Source organism: Pseudorasbora parva, chromosome 13, assembly GCF_024679245.1.
Source record: "Pseudorasbora parva isolate DD20220531a chromosome 13, ASM2467924v1, whole genome shotgun sequence".
NCBI classification, from domain to species: Eukaryota; Metazoa; Chordata; class Actinopteri; order Cypriniformes; family Gobionidae; genus Pseudorasbora; species Pseudorasbora parva.
Genome location: NC_090184.1, coordinates 36,892,654 through 36,913,285, shown reverse-complemented (window position 1 = coordinate 36,913,285; position 20,632 = coordinate 36,892,654). Strand labels below are relative to the sequence as shown.

The 20,632-nt window shown below is 37.2% G+C and overlaps 1 protein-coding gene across 3 annotated transcripts in view; it reads right to left on the bottom strand.

The window, feature by feature from the left end:
* The window catches only part of fibcd1a (fibrinogen C domain containing 1a), a 140,887-nt gene that overhangs the window by 54,552 nt on the left and 65,703 nt on the right, over positions 1–20,632 (bottom strand). The window lies entirely within an intron of this gene.

The following is a 20,632-nucleotide window of genomic DNA, read 5'->3' as shown; positions in this document are numbered from 1 at the left end:
AGTGAAATTCAGACACTAATTGACTCCTGATCCTTTTATAGAAGATTAATCAGGCAGGCAGTGGATCAATGGCTGCTGAAAATGCCAGAAAAGGAGAAGTCTTGCCATCAATGTAAATGAGCCAAGCACAGCACCCTCCTCACATGCACACCAGTGCTTGCCAAGACGAAAACACACATGCCTCAAGGGACGCTTCCCAGAGGAACATCCACACCTAGACGAGACAGGAATGATGCCACACTCGAGGAAATACACCTTCCAACATCAATTAGAGATATTACAATCATTTAACCGTTGATGAGATGACAGAGATGTCGATGTGTTTGTTTCAAGCACATAAGTGTCCTCATGTTACTTACAAACGATGGTTTGCTCAAAAATGAAGTCGCAATTTAATCAACTTCATGCCGTTCCAAACCTATAATTCTTTCTTTCTTAGCAGAATACAAAAGGTGATTTTTTTTAAAAATCAGTTTCTTTCTGTGAACAAATTAGTATTTTTTTGGGGGGGGGGGGGGGGGGGGGGGGGGCTCAATCTGATATATTAAAAAAATATTGGGCTGTCAATCGGTTAAAATATTTAATCGCGATTAATCGCATATTGTCATGAGTTAACTCGCGATTAATCACAATTTAATCACACATTTTTATCAGTTTTAAATGTACCTTAAATGAATGTTTTTACGTTTTTAATACTCTAATCAACATGGTATGGACAAATATGAATGCTCTATGTAAATGTTTGTTTATCATTAGTGAAACCATACTCAACAGAGCATGCAGACTAGACATGTATCAAAGGGCACAGATGTTTTTCAAAGAACTAACTCATGTCTCTTAAGTCTAAGTTTAAAAATTCAGAATAAGCAGTGATTTCTTTAATTTTAAGAATATAAATAAAGGGAGTTTCTATATTTGTTAAAAATTGGTAATTTGAAAACTGTCATGCGGACCTGTTAGCTCACCAGTACCACACCATAACTGGAGGAGGTCCATATTCCACGAGTAAGAATATAGTGTGACCCTTTTTTGAAAGTAAGTGGTACTTTTACACCATTACTGTAAGTGGAAATGGTGTTAATGATTTACCTGAGCAAGAGTGAGCTTGCAGTGCATCGCGCTCAGACTGCAGAGAATGTGCTCAGTGAAAAAACGCACTTTTCTTTCGCCCTGGAGTCTAATAAAAGTTAAGCAGAAAATATGTAGGCTATAACTGCACTAGTTTCAGAGTAATGTTATTGTTTACCCTTTTCTGTTGTTTACCCTTTTCTTTGGTTGTTGGTGCCAGACGGGCCGGTCTAAGTATTTCACAATCTGCTCAGTTACTGGGATTTTCACGCACAACCATTCCTAGGGTTTACAAAAAATGGTGTGAAAGGGAAAAACATCCAGTATGCGGCAGTCCTGTGGGCGAAAATGCCTTGTTGATGCTAGAGGTCAGAGGAGAATGGGCCGACTGATTCAAGCTGATAGAAGAGCAACTTTGACTGAAATAACCACTTGTTACAACTGAGGTATGCAGCAAAGCATTTGTGAAGCCACAACACACACAATCTTGAGGCAGATGGGCTACAACAGCAGAAGACCCCACCGGGTACCACTCATCTCCACTACAAATAGGAAAAAGAGGCTACAATTTTCACGAGCTCACCAGAATTGGACAGTTGAAGACTGGAAAAATTGCCTGGTCTGATTCATTCAGATGGTAGAGTCAGAATTTGGTGTAAACAGAATGAGAACATAGATCCATCATGCCTTGTTACCACTGTGCAGGCTGCTGGTGGTGGTGGTGTAATGGTGTGGGGGATGTTTTCGTGGCACACTTTAGGCCCCTTAGTGCCAATTGGGCATAATTTAAATGCCACGGGCTACCTGAGCATTGTTTCCCATCCCCATCCCATCCCTTTATGACCACCATGTACCTATCCTCTGATGGCTACTTCCAGCAGGATAATGCACCATGTCACAAAGCTTAAATAATTTCAAATTGTTCTCTTGAACATGACAATGAGTTCACTGTACTAAAATCACCCCCACAGTCACCAGATCTCAACCCAATAGAACATATTTGGGATGTGGTGGAACGGGAGCTTCGTGCCCTGTATGTGCATCCCACAAATCTCCATCAACTGCAAGATGCTATCCTATCAATATGGGCCAACATTTCTAGAGAATGCTTTCAGCACCTTGTTGAATCAATGACACTATAGAATTAAGGCAGTTCTGAAGGCGAAAGGGGGTCAAACACAGTATGGTGTTCCTAATAATGCTTTAGGTGAGTGTATATATAAATTCATAATTATAATAATTAAATAATGTTACAATTATTTTTACAATTATCATATCCTTAGTCATCAAGAACAAACACCTTCGGAACGCCATTAGAAATATTACAATCATCATTCATTAACAATAGTTGAAATTTTATGATTTTTAAATATAATATATATGTGTGTGTGTGTTAAATCATATTTAAGAATAAATATTTAATACTTTCTGAAATTTGATTTTGTGTACAAATACATCAACAATTTCATAATTATAATTATTAACTGTCAAAATACTTTTTTAATAACAGATATTTCATAAATGTATGATTTTAATGTAAGGAATGTCTTTTTTAAAATATTATAATTTGCATTCATTATTGCAAGATAATAATAAATAAACATTGCATATGTGTTTTTACAAATGTATATGCTTTTTAGTATTTTTAAATATTATTAAAAATTGCAAGATACAGTAAACACAGATTAACCTTTTCATAAATGTATCCAATTTTTTGCATTTTTATTATACATAAATATATAAATAATATTATAATTTTATATGAATCATTGCAAGATAGTAACAAATAAGCAAAATTAACGATTCCCCCTCACCTCTGAACTATGAAATGCAACATGTACTTGCAATGTGCACTGTGCAATGAATTGCTATGACGCGTGACAATTAAGTTTGTGCCGCTTGAAGCGCACGCATTGACGTACTTGCGTAGGAGTATGTTTCAGCTCTGAATGTACTGAAGGTGTTTTTTTCCTCGTTAGAGGAGTTTGTTTAGCTAAGGGGTTTTATGTGCGATGACACACAACATATAGATTCCGAAGAAAAGACCTTTGAGTGGGACCTCCCGGGCATGTGATCTTGGAAAACACAGCCGCTCTCTCAATAAAACATGCCAACACTCTGTGCAGGTGCTTTGGGCTGCATTCAAAATTAATGGATGTGGCTTGACTCTGAATAAATCCTTTCATTGGTTCTTCTTCCAACCCTACAGAGCAACCAAAAAGATTTTAATTATTCACCATAATCTCTGTAAATGAACACTGAGTCACCTTTCAGCAGTGGGCTCACTTAATCTTTATTGTACCTCGAGTATAAAACAGGTAATTAAAATACAGGGAAATTTTCATGTTCCGATAAATATTTCATAAGACCTGCTTTGAATATTCCCACTGGCGCAGCATGAGCAGACTTCAATCGAGCCAGCGTTTAGGTGTTGGAAAATCAGTTGCATATTTCAGGTGGGCACATCCCGGGCTATTCCAAGGGTTCAGAGAAGGGATACTGGGGTGATTGATGATGGCTTTAGGACCATTGTGTTACTGCACACATGGGACAGCTGACTAAAAATACATAATACGCATTTAAATAAATACAAATAAAGATCAGGGCTGTCAATTTTACACATTCACTTTTGGGGCATGACATATAGGGTAAGTTGTCACAATTGAACATTTAAAAAGTAAAATAACTATGAAATGCAAATCAATCAATCAAATAAATGTACGGATGATAATATATTATATCATTATAAGGAATGATAACAACACATGTATCGATTAAAATATATTATTTTATATATATATATATATATATATATATATATATATATATATATATATATATATATATATATATATATATATATATATATATATATATATATATATATATATATATATACACCGATCAGGCATAACATTAGTGAATAACACTGATAATCTCTGTCCACCACCGAAAGCGCCAACAGTGGGCATGTGAGCATCAGAACTGAAGCACAGAGCAATGAAAGAAGGTGGCCTGGTCCGATGAATCACGTTTTCTTTTACATCACGTTGATGGCCGTTTGCATGTGCATCACTTACCAGGGGAACACATGGCACCAGGATGCACTATGGGAAAAAGGCAAGCCGGCAGAGGCAGTGTGAAGCTTTGGGCAATGTTCTATTGAGAAACCTTGGGTCCTGCCATCCATGATGTTACTTTGACACGTACCACCTACCTAAGCATTGTTGAAGACCATGTACACTCTTTCAAGGAAACGGTATTCCCTGATGTCTGTGGCCTCTTTCAGCAGGATAATGCGCCCTGCCACAAAGCAAAAATGGTTCAGTAATGGTTTGAGGAACACGACGAGTTTGAGGTGTTGACTTGACCTCCAAATACCCCAGATCTCGATCCAATCGAGCATCTGTGGGATCTGCTGAACAAATAAGTCAGATTCATGGAGGCCACACCTCGCAACTTTCAGGACTTAAAGGATCTGCTGATATCATCTTGGTGCCAGATACCACAGCACACCTTCAGGGGTCTGACCAACGCAAAATTAGGTCATAATGTTAAGCCTGATCGGTGTATATACAATTATGAATAATATATAGACTTGTGATTAATATCATTAATTAACAGATCATTAAATGAATTGATTGACAGCCCTGGTAAGGCTGTAAATAAATCAATATTATTTTCACCATAAGACCTGTGTTCTACTCTTGCTGTTGTGTTCCTCCGTGCATCTATTTCTTAATTCAGGAGCCACACTCCAACTGATGTGTCCCAAAAGCAATTTCTCCTGATACAATGAATCTCCAATGCCACCAGAGCACACAACAGCAGACGTGAGTCCTTCGACGCAGATGAGGCTCAGCTCCAGGTCGCCGCGCTGGGCCTCAAGTGGTCGCGCAGTTTGTCTGACAGACTAACGCAGACGGATGACCTTGTTCCACAAGAGGCGAGGTGTTCTTCTGTTTCACAATTGCCAAAGAAGACTCCATATATGTGCAATCCGTAGAAAAAATGAGCCGAACAATCTTACCTCCTTAAGACAGTTCACTTAAGTCATGTGCTCAGAAGGAAAAGCACCCTTACGAATCGTCTTGTTATCTCTTAATTATCTACACTTTGATTTGCGGCACTACGGCAGACGGTACACAGCGAGGCCCGGGGGACTTCTGGAACACCTCTAGCGAGCTGGTAAAAATTAATAATTGTTCTCAAATGCTGAACTTCCCTCATATTCGCTGAAGTATTTCATTTTCAGTCAATGTAAGAGAGGGAGTGTGTGAAAGATTAAAAGGAAAACGAGAATTGGGTTGAATATTCAGAAATGATGGAATGTTTTGGCTCCCTTGGGCGAATTAGATTACGAATTTATTACACCGTTTTGAAGCCGGTGGCTAGGTTTAATTCTAAAGAAAAGGAAAAGAAGTGAGAGTTTATTGGTATAACAACAGTTCTATAATAACTGATTTATCTTTTGTTGTGCAGGTAATGACCTCTGTAATTTCTCAGGAGATTTCCTTTGTAATCTTCCTCATTTTTCATTGTTTTGCTAGTCTGGTTTGAGATAAGAACTAATTCAATTGTTCACAATATAACCACAGGCCAGATATAAGACCAGGGCTTGCTGTCACAATTTCCTCGCCGATGAATATTTTTCAGGGTAGGCTCATTTTAGAAAGCCAGTTTCTGTTTAGGCACATACATTAAAGGGATAGTTCACCCAAAAATGAAAATTAGTCTGTGGTTTCCTCACCCTCAAGTCATCCTAAGTGTACATGGCATTCTTCTTTTAGAGGAGTTACATGTAAAAAAGTCCTGGCTAATCCAAGCTTTATAATTTTTGAAGTCCATAAAAAAATGTATCTGTCCATCAAATAAATGTGCAACACAAGTCTCCGGGGAGTTAGAGGACAACTCCGGTGAAAAATGAACCTAGGGGTAGTTAACACATGGTTACCGAGTAGATCGTTCTCTGGGATGCGTTTTCATGAAAATCTAATGTAAAGAGATTTATCTCTAAAAACAGATGAGCTTTTAACGCTTGTCTATGGGGCAGAGAGTATAAGTGAAATGAAATCGCCAGTTAACTCTTTCCCCGCCAGCGTTTAAAAAAAAAGTTGCCAGCCACCGCCAGGGTTTTTGACAATTTTCACCAAAATTTAATAGCCCATAGAATATTTTGTTAAATGAATATCTGAGCATGCAATATATTAAAATAAAGATCTGACCCTCTTCTTTTAAACAAAAAAATCGTTTTATTCTAGATTCATGCATTCCTTTTTTATCAACACTTTTGAACAAAAAGCTGAGAAAATCAAATTTTTGTGAAAGACTGTTTCCAGATCAGATTCAGAGCGATGATCAAACACAGATGGAGTAGATCGAGTCTATCAACACCCCTAATGCTTACACAGTCCTGTAGCTCATCCTGGGTCCACATTTCATTCAGTAACATTAGGCAGTTTTGATTCATATGCTGTTTAATGAGGATGATCACGTTATTTTTAATATGCATATGATTACATGCGATCGCTCGTTTCACTGCGTCTTCCTCACGTGATTTTTGATCAGGAGATTCAGTACTCATTCAGAAGATGCGCAATAGCGCCCCCTAGCGCCCGACAGTGAAAACACGGAAACCCGGAAAATTCCGTTATTGGCCCGGAAGCGTTTTCTCACAAATAACGGAAATTTCCGTGTTTGGCGGGGAAAGAGATAATACCACTAACAAGGCTCAAAATAGCCTCACACTAACACGGTAGCAGAATGAGGGTCCCTACATGCAAACCGAAGCATTGAGAACTTTGTAAGAGTGCAAACAGTTCAATAAGAAGATACTTTATAAAGACAGTACAATACTTGAATACAGACCAGAGCCATCTTGGAAAACAGTCTCGACCAGTCGAGCTACGAACGCTGTGCTAAGTGATGAACTGTGACTTGGAATCTCATATGGTCCGTTGTTTCCGGAAGAAAGCACTGAACGCAACAGAGAAAATAAATAAATAAAAATAAAAATGTCCATGTAATTAGATTTCACAAACTAAATTCCTATCGATCAGCTCACTTAGCACAGCGCTCGTGGCTCGACTGGTCGAGACTGTTTTCCAAGATGGCTACTGTCTGTCTGTAAACGCGTAATGTACTGTCTATAAAGAATCTTCTTATTGAACTGTTTGTACTCTTCCAAAGTTCTCAATGCTCCGGTTTGCATGTAGGGACCCTCATTATGCTACCGTGTTAGTGTGAGGCTATTTTGAGCCTTGTTAGTGGTATTAACTAGCGATTTAATTTCACTTACTCTGTGCCCCATAGATAAGCGTTAAAAGCTGTTTTTAGAGATAAAACTCTTTACATTCGATTTTCATGAAAACACATCCCAGAGATTGATCTACTTGGTAACCATGTGTTAATTACACCTAGGTTCATTTTTCACCTGAGTTGTCCTTTAATAAAGGACTTCTGAAGTGAATCAATGTGTTTATAAGAAAAATATCCATATTTAAAACATTATAAGTAAAGTTTCGGCTGATAGAGAACACTTGCATTTGTGACAACTAGCCCCATCGCCCCCAATCTGGACTGTTAGAACTCTAGAAAGATAAAACTCTGAATGCAATTGATTTCCCCCATAAAACGTGTAGCGGTTTCATCAACGCATATAAAAACGTTTTGCCCAAATGCCATGGCACTATATTTGAGATCAAGATCAAAGCCAGTGACGAGCAGCATTTAAAATAAAAAACAGCTACAACGTGAGCCATGTATAATTTAGCCACCTAAGTGAAATGCATAAAAATACTTTGTATGCAAAAATTGATCTTTAATATCCACTGAGTAAATCAACAGCCTTTCATTTGAAGAGCAGAAAACACCTGCAGTTAAAAATATCCTAAACTCCAATGACATGCTTTGTTCATCTATTTAGCGCTAATGTCACTCCTTTAGTTAAACAGCCTCGCCGAGCTTATAGTGAAGCTTTTGTGGGCTATAAATGCTGCAGCAGTGTGGGCTGTTTTTCACTGGAGAGTCACAAGGTACTGGCAGGTTTGGTTTCATATTGCTGAGAGCAGAGAAAACAACCCTGCTGCAAAAATAACTGAAATCAAATCATGTTGTTCGCTCATATTCCCCATTGAGGCCCCTCCCGCAGCCAGCAGTTGCACAACAGACCGTTGGTAACAATCTGCTGGGCTGGAACAAGAGAAGACATTCTGTGCCAAAAAACACGACCTCCTCCTGTCACTCTGACAGAAAACAGAGTCTGACCACACACAGGGCAAAGGGGTGGAGGATTTGACAATGGTTTCCCCGAGGGCTGTCAATCAACTGAGCTATAAACTTGTGGCGTCTACACCGCTGGTTGTACCGGAGGAGGGTCATGGTGATTGAGCTCGCTTGGAGCTCCACAGATGTGCCCTCTTTTTAGAACAGCGGTGTTGACTCCTATATTGATCCAAAATGAAATTGGTTAGGTTACATTCCATGACACCATTGAGCAGAGCAGTTGAATAATTCAAGTCCCCGTGAAATCAGAATGTACGTTTTTGGTGTTTTCGCATATATCTGTTATAGCGTTATCTGTCCAAAGTTGTAAAGAGCAATACCTTTGTGCAGCGTTTACTATGGTGACTTGAGTAAAAGTTGACAGAGTGTGTCTCTGAGCTGGTGTGAGTGAGTGGAGGCGGGAATAATTTGCATTTTAATGGAACCACGTATACTAAATGAAGCAAGGGCGTCCAGAGGATTTTTTTTTTTTAATTCTGTGTCATTTTGGTGATCGAAGGGATACAATTATTGAATAGAGGGGTACTTTAAGGTTTGATCCAAAACCATGACAAAATTCTCATTCAGAATATAAGCATTCAAAACTTACAATCTCTCACTTCCGACAAAGTTGAACTTTGATTTTATTTGATTTCTATCCAATCAAATCCAAGAATCTAAAGCGCCACCCCCCACCCTCGGAATGATTAGCAAAAAAAGTCTACAGACAAGATGCAAAAAAATATACTTTTTTTTCTGGCCAAAACTGAAAAATATATAATATACATGTTGTTAATAGTGCGGTTTAAGGATATACATTTTTAAAATTGAAAATATATTCAGTTTAAACCTTCAAATGCAAAATAATATTACAAGAATCAAGAAAATACTATATATAATACATTTTGGGGTAAAAAAAACCAAACACGTTTTACTATTTTATATATATATTATCCAAAATATAATTTAAAAAGTACATTTTGTTTTATATATATATAACTAAATAAAACTAGGATTTAGTTAGGGCAATATTGTTTAAAGCAATTTAAAAAATGGCTCAGAAAAGAAATCTAGCATATATTTTTTTGTGCAAATGCCAATGTGACTTTAGTCCAAAGGTGTTCAAAAGTACTGCACTATTTGAAAGTGCAAAATATGATCTAGTGCCATGTGCAACTAAAATAAAGAGATTGAATTAATAAAAGAGACTTAAGAGGATGAATGCTAAAAATACCTAAATGTCGTTGGTTTATTGTGCAGATCCTGCCTCTGTCTGGAGTCATGCAGGGTTAAAATGGCGCATGATGTCTGCTGCATAACTAGAATTTACCATAAAAACAAACCTTTCCTCTAACTGAAAGCAAACTGAATGTACTGCGTCTTTGAGACACTTCTCTATAAAAGGCTCGCAACAGTCTGACACCAAGTCATTTGAGATGACGTCAAGAGTGAGCGCAGGTCACACTCTGAGTGCTGACCCTTTTCTTCTTTGCTTCTCACTAACACCAGCTCTCCAAATTACAGCGAAAACACCAGGAATGAAAACCAGCCGCACTATCATTTTCAGATAGATCTCTCAGTATTTATACTGAACAAACGCTTTATTCTTTATCAAGGCAGATACACAGCATGGCTTCCATAGTCCTGAAAAAAAAAATGAATAAAAGACAAACAAATATGTAGCATTTCTTCATGCACCACAAAAGACATGATTAAACTAATTAAAGGGGTGGGCTTCAGACCACTACATGTTCTTACTGATACTCAATCAAGACTGGTAATCTTGTAATCTTCTTGTGTATTCTGGCATTTTTATTACATTCTTAGACTGATCTTTTTTTTTTTGAATCGCTTCAGTTTGTGAAGTTGCTGTGAAATGGCTCGTAAAGGAAAATTGCTCACTCCTGTGTCATTCCAAGCAATGCATGTTTTTTTGTTGTTGTGTGGAACACAAAAGCAAAAAAACAAACAAACATCAAAATACCATAAAAATACTTCAGATGACTAGAGCGCAATATTCCAACTCTTCTGAAGACACATGATACTATATAGCTAATAATTATACTTTTTTCTAGCTAAAACTTAACTAAAATAAATGCTGAAAATATGTTTAAACATTGCAATTTAATGAAATAGGCTATATTTTAAATTGAACATATATTGTGATTAAACATTCATTATATATGATAAAAGTTCATTATTTTCCATAATGTAATGATAAAAATTTAACTTTCATATATTTTAGATTTATTGCACACCAAATGAAATATTTCAGGTCTTTTATTGTTTTAATATTGATGATTTTGGCATCTCAAAACATTAGCATATCATGAAAAGGTTCTCTAAACGAGCTATTAACCTAATCATCTGAATCAACTAATTAACTCTAAACACCTGCAAAAGATTCCTGAGGCTTTTAAAAACTCCCAGCCTGGTCCATTACTCAAAACCGCAATCATGGGTAAGACTGCCGACCCGAACCTGTCCAGAAGGCCATCATTGACACCCTCAAGCGAGAGGGTAAGACACAGAAAGAAATTTCTGAACGAATAGGCTGTTCCCAGAGTGCTGTATCAAGGCACCTCAGTGGGAAGTCTGTGGGAAGGAAAAAGTGTGGCAAAAAACGCTGCACAACGAGAAGAGGTGACCGGACCCTGAGGAAGCTTGTGGAGAAGGACCGATTCCAGACCTTGGGGGACCTGTGGAAGCAGTGGACTGAGTCTGGAGTAGAAACATCCAGAGCCACCGTGCACAGGCGTGTGCAGGAAATGGGCTACAGGTGCCGCATTCCCCAGGTCAAGCCACTTTTGACCCAGAAACAGCGGCAGAGGCCCCTGACCTGGGCTACAGAGAAGCAGCACTGGACTGTTGCTCAAATTTTGTATGTCATACGGAAATCAAGGTGCCAGAGTCTGGAGGAAGACTGGGGAGAAGGAAATGCCAAAATGCCTGAAGTCCAGTGTTAAGTACCCACAGTCAGTGATGGTCTGGGGTGTCATGTCAGCTGCTGGTGTTGGTCCACTGTGTTTTATCAAGGGCAGGGTCAATGCAGCTAGCTATCAGGAAATTTTGGAGCACTTCATGCTTCCATCTGCTGAAAAGCTTTATGGAGATGAAGATTTGTTTTTTCAGCACGACCTGGCACCTGCTCACAGTGCCGAAACCACTGGTAAATGGTTTACTGACCATGGTATTACTGTGCTCAATTGGCCTGCCAACTCTCCTGACCTGAACCCCATAGAGAATCTGTGGGATATTGTGAAGAGAAAGTTGAGACGCAAGACCCAACACTCTGGATAAGCTTAAGGCCGCTATCGAAGCATCCTGGGCCTCCATAACACCTCAGCAGTGCCACAGGCTGATCGCCTCCATGCCACGCCACATTGAAGCAGTCATTTCTGCAAAAGGATTCCCGACCAAGTATTGAGTGCATAACTGAACATAATTATTTGAAGGTTGACTTTTTTTGTATTGAAAACACTTTTCTTTTATTTTTCGGATGAAATATGCACATTTTTTGAGATAGGAATTTGGGGTTTTAATGAGCTGTTTGCCAAAATCATCAGTATTAAAACAATAAAAGACCTGAAATATTTCAGTTGGTGTGCAATGAATCTAAAATATATGAAAGTTTATTTTTTATCATTACATTATGGAAAATAATTAACTTTTATCACATATGCTAATTTTTTGAGAAGGACCTGTATATGTATATTTCTCCCACAATACCATGTGGTGTAAATCCATAGTGAATGTTGGTGATTTGTGGACTGAACCCACCGGACTTAATTCATAGCACAATGTTTCTCCTGGTTCCCACGTCAGCGCTGTTTGAACTGATATGTAAAATTCTGCCCCGAACGCTTCCCACTAGATCTCGCAGTAGAAATTATATTAATATTCAATATATATTCAATATGTGGTGAATTCAAGCGCTTTCTCACTGGATCTCCCAGTGCTGTGTAGTAATGGTGTCATGTGATCAAGATCGGCCTGTGTCTGTCTATTATTAACAGACCGCGCAGCTCAGTTTAGCTCAAACGGGTAGCAGTTTGATGTTTCTCATATGTAACAGAAATGGCAACTCTTATCAGTTGGGCACCACAGTGGTCACACTGTAGCCCTCTAACAACCCACCAGCAGGAAAAAGATCACAAAATGCAACTATTTTATCACAGTCTGGAGCCCTGATATGTACTTATTATATTTATGTATTTGAAAATCTTTGTTGTCAATAAATTATGAAATGTATTTACTGCCTTAATAGCCCCCCCCCCCCCCCCCCCCATAATTCTATAATTCCTCCTTTTTTATTCCACATAAAATAGAAACACCTAACTATAAAATATGTGGCTATTATTAATATTGTTTAAACATCAAGACATATACTTACTTATATGTTTCCAATCTGTGCCACAGGTTGCTTGTGAGGCTGATCCTTGCTCAGCGGCTTAAGGTCAACAGTTAAGCTGTTTGGATTACCCTTCATGTCCTGAAGATTAAGCAGACGGAATGAACTACGCCTACTTAAACGGTCTACGCCACCTGTGAAGGACCGCACTTCTTACCTCCACAATTTACAGCCATGTAATCCTGTCAATGCTGATAAATTCACTAACAAACACCTCTAACCCGATCAGAGCCAAGCTGTACTTAAAGACCCAACGCTCACTTCTGATTGGCTGCTAAGGTTATTATCAATCTGGTAGCTTGCGCCGTGTGCCAACTGTGTCACTGTTGCTCATGAGATCAGGGTTGTTGCCACATGACTGAGAATGTTCACTTTGACGCATCGCGTTCTGGCAAAGAACCTGCAGTACATAATAAAGAAAAGACTCTGGAAAAGCTTTCAGCTACCTTTAGCTAGAAGTCAGGTTTTGACCTATGGTGCAGTCTCTTTTAGACTTAAACTGAAACAGTGAAAAAAATGTACTTACTGCAATGCACGACATGGCTTTTTGAGTCAGATTTCTGTATTCTCTTTTGAGACATGCAATGGAAAATGTCCTTCAAGTGAGAGAGAAAATGTGAGAGTGAAAATGAGAGAGAGAACATTCTTTTTTCTTTTTTTCGGTTTTGGTTTAATGTCAACTCGTATTAGGGTCACTCCAATTATACAGTATATTTTCATGTCCCTATCATATAAAGTTAATATACTGGATGAAATATTGAATTCACATTTTTAAAAGATGGAAAGCATACTTGGCTTTCTTTCATCACAATTTCACCATTAAATGAACATACAGGGTGAATTTTAAATCATTTCACTACTTTGAGCAGATGTTGGAAATGACATGGTTTTGGGGAGAAAACAAACCCATTTTTGCTGAACATCAGCAAAAAATTCTTAAATATATGCTGTAAATATTGCAGTTAATATTGCAGTTTAAATTGAATATATAGTTTAAACCTTCATATGCAAAATAAAATTAGAATATGTACTTTAAGGAGCAAGAAAATACAATTTCCAATTTTGCCCAAAAGCAAAATGTATATGTCTTTTGGAAAAATAAATTTTGGATAATATAAAAAATATAATTTAAAATGTCCAAAAAATAATAATAATAAACTGAACAAAATTATGAACGCAACACTTGTTTGCCCCCAATTTTCATGAGCTGAACTCAAAGATTTAAGACTTTTTTTCTATGTACACAAAATGCCTATTTCTCTCAAATATTGTTTACAAATCGTGTTAGTGAGCACTTCTCCTTTGCCGAGATAATCCATCCACCTCGGAGGTGTTGCATATCAAGATGCTTTTTAGACAAAATGATTATTTCACAGGTGTGCCTTATGCTGGCCACAATAAAATGCCTTGTGTGTGAAAATGACAGTAAAAAATTCTAAATTCTGAACATTCCGCCATTGTAAGTGAATGGAATTTTGGCCCGCTTTTTGGCCCATTGTGCGAACAATGTAGGTCCTATTTCTTAGAAAAGTTATAGAAGGGCTCTACACGTTGACCATTTCGGTCGAATTTGCGACTAAAAATTACTGCGTGCGACTATGAAAAAACATTTAGGCGCCGATTGAGTGATGCAATCGATTCTCAATAATAGATGTATAATACAACCGGATAAAAAAGAACAAATGTGCATCAACACTGATCAACACTTAGTTACATTTCATACTGCGATCGACTGCTTTTTATGCCTTCAGTCAAATACTTGCTTCAAAAAACATGCAAAAACCATGTGTGACAGACTACACTTCAAAAATTGTTTAAAAGGTGAAGCATGATGCAGCCATGTCCACCAGTATTAATCATCAGTATTAAAACAATAAAAGACCTGAAATATTTCAGTTGGAGTGCAATGAATCTAAAATATATGAAAGTTAAATTTTTATCATTACATTATGGAAAATAATGAACTTTATCACAATATGCTAATTTTTTGAGAAGTAAATGTAAATGTGTCTAAATAGCACTTCAGTTAGAGCTTCTGTGACCAGTGCAAAGATGGATCTTTTGATAATGATTTCATTTGATTGGGAACAGTCTGATATTTTAATTTAAGAAACTGACCAAATATGAAGCATATATTTAATAAGATTAGAAATGCTCTTATAATGGTAAAAGAAAATGCCCAAGGGAAAAATCTGTAATGGGAGAGTGACAATGGGAATTTCTGTTATTGATCACAAAATGCTCCTACATTTTTGACTGTGCTCCTAAAGTTTTGTCCAAAAGAAGAAGTATGATGAATAACAATAGTGATGCCTTGCCTTTGGCAAGAACAAATAATTGAAATACACTTAAATATATCAATCAATCAATCAATCCCACAACTTCAGAGTTTCACTGTCAAATTTAACACCCAAGGAAATTTAACCCAATAAAATGTCCAAAAAAAGGGGATGAAATTAAGATGGCTACAAACAACTTTTACACCTCTAGAGGGTCATGAAACTCCATCTCTTGTAATCCACAGAATAGAAAAAGTTCCTGGCATCTAAGATGTAATACCAAACAGAGTAAAGTCAGCCATTCTTGTCCCATTGTCTTTCACTGTGAGAGTGTAAATTGATCCAAACACACAATACTGTCCAGAAAATACACTGACACTTCAAAGGGCCGGGCTCTCGGAGGCCAAAGAGCCATTTCACACCTAATCAAGTCAGCCCTTAATCCGGGCTGGGACTGTGCAGATAACACACTTTGAAGTAAGGAGGTCCACTGACGGGAAAACTCACAAGTCTGAAAAAAGGATTCCTTCATTCAGGCTCATACGTGCTTATTCCGCTTTGCTTCATGGTTCAAGTTTGTCAGGCTCTGCTGTGTCATCATTGAAATGTCCCTTTTTCTTCAAATTCAAAATGTCCTAAACAAAACTGCAGTTTAATTTCGGCCCTGCTAACACTAGGCATTAACATCAGTCACGGGTGATCTAATTACACTGGTCAGCTGATCGGGCACGCTTCCCAAACGTGTCTCCTGTGACTACATATGAAATCAGAGTCCTTTCCCTCGACACACAGCACAGTCTATAGTATGTTAGAGCTAACCCCCTCTGAAAAAGGTTTTAATTTGGATCAAATTATGACACACTATATCCGTTTAACATGCTGCTTTTGATCACCAAATCTAGAATATCTGGAATATCTTGAAGAGCCAGACATGCCGTCATTTCAAACTCATTTTCAGTTTAAAACGTTGGCAGTAAACATCTATTAAATAGCTGAAAGCTTGATAAACTCCAGGCATAATTTTGCAAATACACATTAATGATGTTTAATATGCAGATTGTGTGGTTAAATCAGAAGAGAGTGAAGTCTCCATTAAAATCAATGGGACCATCTGCAATCCATCAGCGATTTTACACCCTCTAATGTGGTTCAAATTGAACTGTGGCACTGGACATTCAGACTTCCAACACCAGTGAATCAATAAACGGCAGTCGTGCCGTGAAGGATTGCACAGATAGCATCTGTGACAAACTCTTGTTAGGGTTCCAGCTGTGCCATGCGCAGCTTTCCAGCCCTTACTTAATACAGTATCACAACTATCGCAATATATGTGCGCTACATTCAAAAGCACCGCACATAAATAGTGTGAGCAGTACAGCCAAGGAGTTTGATAAGCCTAAAATGTCTTCTAAGACTAAATATCTGAGGTGAAGGTTGTGTAGCCAAACAGGGCATCTGTAAAACACAGCGAATGGGGCCAGATTTCAAGGGCTTACCCTCTAATTCTCAAGGTTAACATAGGCGTTCTCCTGTTATCTGGACCACATTAATCATTATATGAGATGTGAGCTATATTAGGAGAATCACTGTGTGCTTGAACATTATCGCAGGGGTTTAAAATAGGTATTGTATTCTTTTTATGAATAAGAGAGACAAATACAACACTGGAAAAGGCCAGAATATATATATATATATATATATATATATATATATATATATATATATATATATATATATATATATATATATATATATATATATATATATATATATATATATATATATATATATATCGTATATAGGAATAATGGTTGAAATATATTAGATTTATATACATCGGAATACAATAAGAAATATTAATTTCATCAAATCTGAAATATAAGTTATTTCAATAATATCTCACTGTGTTTCCATACACTTGACGCTAAATGCGTGTGGACAAGCACATACTGCATGATGTTTGGGTGCACGCTTGGCCACATTAGAAACACATTAGAGGGTGTAAAACTGCTGGTGGATTGCAGATGGTACCATTAATTTTAATGAACACTCACTCTCTTATTTAGCATCACAATCTTCATATTAAACCTCATTTATATATACATATAGACAGATTTTGAAAGAAATAAAAATAAAAATAATAATAAAAAACAAATATATATATATATATATATATATATATATATATATATATATATATATATATATATATATATATATATATATATATATATATATATATATATATATATATATATATATATATATATATATATATATATATATATATATATATACCGTATATGTACTGTATGGTTTGAGCTCTATTCATGTGATGTTAGGTGTGTCAGAATCAAATGAAATCAGATGCATAGTCCAGGCCTGGTCTTCTCTCGTTCGTCACTGTTGTCACTCTTCCTATTATTCGTCATGTCTCCTTCCGTGAGACTCGAGCTGTGTGCAGGTGACGCTCATTAGCAATCGCACACTCTCGTGGCTCTCGGGCCTCGTCCCGCTTGCCACAGTAATAAACAGCAGAGGTTTTTCAGGAAATAGAAACACGGCATAGCTTATTCATACATTTTCTATAAAAAAAAACGGTCCCACCGGGAACAAATTCAAAGCTTGAAGGAAGCCAATTATTTGCATGGAAATTTACGTCCTCTTTGAGAGTGGCCCATGTAATAACCTTAACCCAGAAAAAACCCCACACAAACAACATGCCATCTGATTCGCTTTACAGAAGAGGTAAATATTTCAACGGAGCCACTTCATGTGCCATCCTCTGGCCATGTATAATAGATAACGCATTTCATTTCACCTGGCCACTTTTGAAAAATAGGAAATTATACAGCAAATAATGCTTTTTCAAGAGTGTTGTGATTACACTTGAAATTTTCAGAAAAGGCCAGCGCAATCTGTTCGAGGAATAATGCATTTTTCGTTCTCCGTTGAGACCAGCCTTACAATTCCAGCCTGTCTGTAATCATGAGAAATCATTACTCTCTGCTAAGATCAATGCCAGCGAGAAACCGTCTGCCGCTGTGGCGTGCGGCACTCGGCCATTTTGAAACAACCTAGGGGTAGCGCTAGCTGCCTGAATATAAATAGAGCAACCGCAAGAATCGTTAGACCTCCAGACCTTTAGTGGTCATGCAAAATTCAAACCGTCAAGATGGAAAAAGAAAAAGAAAGATATGCCGAGACTTTTCCCCCTCTGGCAATAATGTTACTTTCAACTTTCATCACCTTTTAAGATCTGCCATCAAAAACCAACCCCTTTCCCCTCCCTCCACATCTCCAGAGCTGCTTCTCAAGAGTTACAAGGGGAGAAAAATACAGCAATTAGCGGAGATCCGGGGCAGGACCAGAGACGGCAGAGAAAGAACGATTAAGCTGCAGGAGTTTGGGAGTAGGCGGCGGTGCTCCGGTTGAAACTTTTCTGGGTTTAAATTGAAATTAGATTGATATATTTCATTCCCCTGCCATGCCAACAAAGTAAGATGCCATCGCTGGTGCAATTTCCTCTCAGATGCTTTGATTGCCGTCCGTGTCAGGCCATCTTTCAAAGAGCTTTCTCTTGATGGACTCCCTCGACTGAAGTCTGTCTTTAGAAGAGAAAAAAAAAAGATTCATGAACCTCGCAGAGACTGCTTCTAGGTTTGCTCTAGTTTCTTCAATCACTCTGACGGTGTGCTCTAACTCTTACATGGTTAAATAAAAAACAACTAATGTCCAATATGCTGCCTCGGGTTCAAGCAAACTCAAAATTGAATCTAGCAACAGAAAATATCATTGTATACACACCCTCAAGTCATTTCAAACTCATATGAGGGTTCATGAGAGAGGTAGCGATGCTGGATTGGTGAATGAATCATTCATTGACCCAGATCACAAATATTATATGATTCTTTTATGGATCTGACTCATTGACTTAACAGATGATAGCCCACTGGAGAATATTATCTGCAAATGATGATATTATTTTTATGTCTTCTGAATCATATAGCTTTAAAAGACTGAATATAGCGCATAAGTTATATGGACCACTCCAGAAACAAAGCTCCGTACGCCTTTCATTGTGATTGCATGGAAAACATATCAAAATATTATTTTTTCTGTGTTTGTGTCCATACAACAACCAAAAAGGTTTGGAAGAAAATCAGGGTGAGCAAATGATGACAGAATATTAATTTTGGGGGTGAAGTATCCTCTTAAATGCAACTTAAAAATCTTGATTAAAATGTTAAAAAAAATTATGATTTTTTATGAAAAGCAACAGAAATGCATCTGGAGCATTTTATGGGTCTCCTAAAAATAAAAAAGCAATTCATTGCGTGTCCCAAAATACAAAAAGCAAAACATAGAGGACAGCACTACTTATTAAAAAGCCTAGGGGACGCTGAGTTTTTTTTTTTTTTTTTTTGTCTGGAAGTGCATTGTTATTTTTGAAGAATAGTACTACGAGAAAGCTTTTGACAGGGAAAAAAACATCATACAAAGAAACAAATCAATGCATTCAAGCGCAAAATAATCAGAATTTCTTGAAAAAGTGCTGGGGGTAATTGTGGCGGAAACAGTATGCAACCTTTGGTGTTAAATGAGCTTTGAAGATCCAAATGTCAGCTGCGCCATCTGACAGTGCAAATGAGATCACTAGCTATTAGGAAACCAGAGGTGAGGGGCTGATCATTGTGAATCAAAAATCGGGTCCATTTTTCTTTTTAAAGCAATACTGGAACTGAATGATTTTTATGACTTTCAGTTCTGTTTATGGTGCTTTCTTATCTTTATGTGGACCGACACTGTACTACTCTTGATAGTGTTTCCTTCACTGCTTCTTTATATATCTACAGTGCTGTGGCAAAAGAAATGACATTTTGGCTGAGCTGTACGTTTTAGATAGCGGTTTGAATTGATTGTGATAAAAGAGTAAGACTGGGTGCTGCAAAATAATATAGTACAACCATTCTACGACAAAGATTCTTATGAATATTCTTATCCTGTTTGGCTTAAATTAATCTGATAAAAAGACTCAAAATTCGGTCCTGAACATGCAAGTTATAGTTTGAATCAGTGTGAGAGCTCCCTGTGAACAGATGATCCTTATGAGCCAGTTAGTTTAAATGAATCGGTTATAAAGACTCGAAAATCTGTACTGAACATACACTGCTATAGGTCGGGGTCAGCAGTATTTTTTTTTTAACTTTTAAAGTCTTTCCAAGGCTGCATTTGATCAAATCACAGTAAAAGTATGGAGTAATATTGTAAAATATAATTACAATTTAAAATAACAGTTTTTATTTAAATATATTTTAAAATGTTATTTATTCCTGTGATGGCAAAGCTGAATTTTCAGCATCATTCCTCCAGATCTGTCAGAAATCATTCTAAAATGCTATCTATCAATGTTGACAACACTTGTGCTGTTATTTTCAGGATACTTTGATGAATAGAAACATATTTATATCAAATATATCAAAATCATTTTTTGTAACATTATAAATGTGCAACTTTAAAGAAAAGTGAGGTGAATCTGAACAGACTGCATGAGAAAATTACCAATAGAAATTCCTTTAAACACATTCGTTGTATAATTCACAACCTCCGT